Raw genomic sequence first — 3,839 nt, forward strand, 5'->3', positions numbered from 1 at the left:
CGGAGCCTGTGCTCCGCAATGCGAGAGGCCACAACAGTGAGAGGCCCGCACACCACAAAAAAAAAAAAAAAAAAAAAAAAGTAAAAGTGGGATTAAGATATTCTTTCTGAGGGTGCTAATGAAAATTATATACAAATCATTTTTAACATCGTAATTCTCTGATACATAGGAACTATTTATTATAATCAGTGGCCTTTTCTTTGGAATATTACTAAAACATAGTTTTACATCTGGCAAATGTAAGGCTACTTTTCTCTATATATATTTTGATTTAAATTAAGTGTTGTCTCATAGCTCTGGGCATGATTCTTATGCATGTTATAAATTTTGCAATCAGTTAATGCATAGAACAAGATGAGCTATTGCTAACACTACTATTTCAACACCTAAGAGCTTCCTTCCAATTCTTTCTGAAATATCTCACCTTTTTTTTTTTTTCCCTAACGTTAGAGGAGGTTAAGGAATTTACAAGTAAGTTGGTAGAACATGGTAATGGTAGTTTTGGAATACAATCCTTCCATTTAAACTTTAAAGTCAAGTCAATTCAGTGAAGCTAGTAATTTTCTAATTATCATAGTTTTATTAGTGGGAGTTCATAATCCCATATCTGAAGGAAAATTTAGAAAATAATTTTGTAATTTTTAGCTTGTCCATCAGTAAGGTGGTAATAAATTAGTATGATATTCTATGTTACAAGGTTTGAATTATGAATAAATATTTTTTAAAAGTCTAACTGTAATTGATAGGGATCATACAATGTTAAATCTGAGAAAGACTTTAGAGATTGTCCACTCAAGCCACCCATTACATTTATTAGAAAACTGAGACATAAATAGGGCTGTCAGATTTTGCAGGATGCCCAGTTAAATTTGAATTTCAGATAAACAATAGATAATTTTTGGCATAAGTATGTCCTATGCAATATTTAATTATACTAAATAATTATTTGTTTTCCATTTGAAATTCCAGTTTAACTGGGTATCCTATGTTTTATCCAGCAACCCTACCCATAGAAGTATCATAATTCTTTTCTTTTTGTTTTTTGGCCATGCCACACAGCATTCAGGATCTTAGTTCCCTGACCAGGGATTAAACCTGTGCCCCCTGCAGTGAAGTCCCACCACTGGACCACCAGGGAATTCTATAATTCTTTTCAAAGGGTATACAGTTAACTATACACTGATGAAGGAATAGAATCTGAACAATTAAGGGGTTTACAGAAAAGTCTTACAAAGGATTAAGTTCTATAGTAGAATGTTTTAGAAAAGCAAAATAACCTTATGTCATAACCATAGTTTTATAGGAAACTGAAAACAATCGAATCATTTAAAATGGAAACCTTCAAATCTATTGACTCTATTTATCAAGTTCTGAATTGCTTTATTCTCTTAGAATTTGAAAAGTGCTCACATTTAAAAATCAGAGTTTCTTTTTTTTAATTTTTGCTAAGACAAGAGTAGCTCAACTGGTCCTCACTGTTAACCAGAACTGAATACCACCTATTCCTCTAAGCATGTTTTCTGAATTTGTCTAGTCAATGACTAAAATAATTTTTAAGTGTCGTGAAATCTTAGTTATGAAAAACTAAGAATTAGAATAATTTAGTATCTTATAGCTCTAGTCCGATCTAAACTTGATGTTTTAGATTGTTATCCCTTATTTTATAATATATTTTTATCATCACAAGCTACCTTTATTCATTTTTGCGGGTAACTTATAACAAATCCAAGACTTAAATAGCACTGACATGTTGTATATTAACCAGCCTCAGCTACAGAGAGGTAGACAGGAGTGTCACATGGGGGCTTCCTGGGAACTGAGGCAGGGCTCTTGAGTTTCCTTATGTAGTGAGGGCATGTGCCCCAAAGTTCTTACTTAGGCTTCTCCATTTCTCCTTGAGTAAATTTATCCTTTTCATATAGATCTCTAATCATCTCACATAAGTTTTCAAAATTATCAACATAAAGTTGATAATATCCTATTTGTTTAGTCTTGAAAAAAACTGTAGTTAAGTTGCATTTTTTTCATTCCAGATGTGTTTATTTGTCTTCCCTCTTTTATTCTTGTTAATCTTGCCAGAGGTATGTCAGTTTTCTAAGACTTCTAAAATAATCAACTTTTGGCTTTGTTGATCCCCATTGCATATTTACTTCCAAAATTTTTTTTCCAAAATTTTTAAATGTAACGCATTGCTCTGTGAAGTAGTTCCTGGGAAAAGGTCAAATTGGGGTTAGAAGTCAATTTATCAGGCATGTTATAGAGATGATACCTGCCCTGAGTGGGAAGTTGGACCAATGTTTTAGATACCCTTCAAATGTAAGAATCTTTGTTTTTGAGAGCTGTGTTATTTAGCAAAAGTAGTAGTTGTAGCTAACTCCAAATTATAATTTTTTTTAAATAAAAGTATTCCTTAGAAATATGAAGTAAGAAAGCATGGTAAAAAAAATAAAAGATTTTATAGAGAATGAACTAGTGGTTACTGGTGGGGAGAGAGGGAGGAGGGGCAGGGGAAATATAGGAGTAGGGGACTAAGAGGTAAAAACTATTATGTATAAAATAAGCTACAAGAATATATTGTAGAACATGGGGAATATAGCCAGTATTTTATAATAACTCTAAACGGAGTATAATCTTTAAAAATTGTGAATCACTATATTGTACACCTGTAATTACATAATATTGTACATCAACTATACTTAAAAAAAAATAAATAAAAATAACAGGTCCTAAAATTCTATAAAAGATTTTATTAAGAATGCACACTACAACACATGGTACCATTTAGCAAGCCATAAAGAAAGAAAATCTCATGCTAATATTATAATAATAATAATACATTTGATATTTGTTATATTTACTTATAAGGTGGTAAAGAGCTCTATATATTTTAAAGATATAATTAATTCTTGCGACATTCTTATAAGGCAAAGAGAAGGCATAATTATTCTTGTTTTAAAGATGAGTAGGGCTTCCCTGGTGGCGCAGTGGTTGAGAGTCCGCCTGCCGATGTAGGGAACACGGGTTCGTGCCCCAGTCCGGGAGGATCCCACATGCTGTGGAGCGGCACAAAACAACAAAAAAAAAGATGAGTAAATGCAGCTCAAATTTATTGTAGGATTACCTTGTGGCCACACAAATTAGTGGAAGAGTAGTGCTTGAGTCTCCACATTTCAGTAAAGAACACAGAACATTGATGTATCTTAATACCAGGAACTATTTTTAAATTACTTGTGGAATATAACATTATTTTCAGTTATTTTAACATTAGATTAAGGTTATTCTAATTAATAATAATAATATTAGAATCATTGTAAAAATGATAAAATAGAGTAAAAAATGGATTGGAATGTCTTTCAAATTTCTTTTATAAAAGTAATCAGTCATGGGACTTCCCTGGTGGAGCAGTGGTTGAGAGTCCACTTGCCGAGGTAGGGGACACGGGTTCGTTCCCCGGTCTGGGAAGATCCCACATGCCGTGGACCGGCTAGGCCCATGAGCCATGGCCGCTGAGCCTGCGCGTCCGGAGCCTGTGCTAAAAGAATCCGCCTGACAATGCAGGAGACACAGGTCCGATCCTTGGTCCAGGAAGATCCCACATGCCAATCCATGAGCCACAACTACTGAGCCCTCGTACCACAACTACTGAAGCCCTTGTGCCCAAAGCCAATGCTCTGCAACAAGAGAAGCCACCGCAATGAGAAGCATATGCACCGCAACAAAGAGTAGCCCCTGCTCGCCGCAGCTAGAGAAAGTCCGTGCACAGCAATGAAGACCCAACGCAGCCAAAAATAAATAAATAAATAAATTTATTTTAAAAAAAACAAAAAGTAATCAGTCAT

Source organism: Physeter macrocephalus, chromosome 2 (genome assembly GCF_002837175.3).
Source record: "Physeter macrocephalus isolate SW-GA chromosome 2, ASM283717v5, whole genome shotgun sequence".
Lineage (NCBI taxonomy): Eukaryota > Metazoa > Chordata > Mammalia > Artiodactyla > Physeteridae > Physeter > Physeter macrocephalus.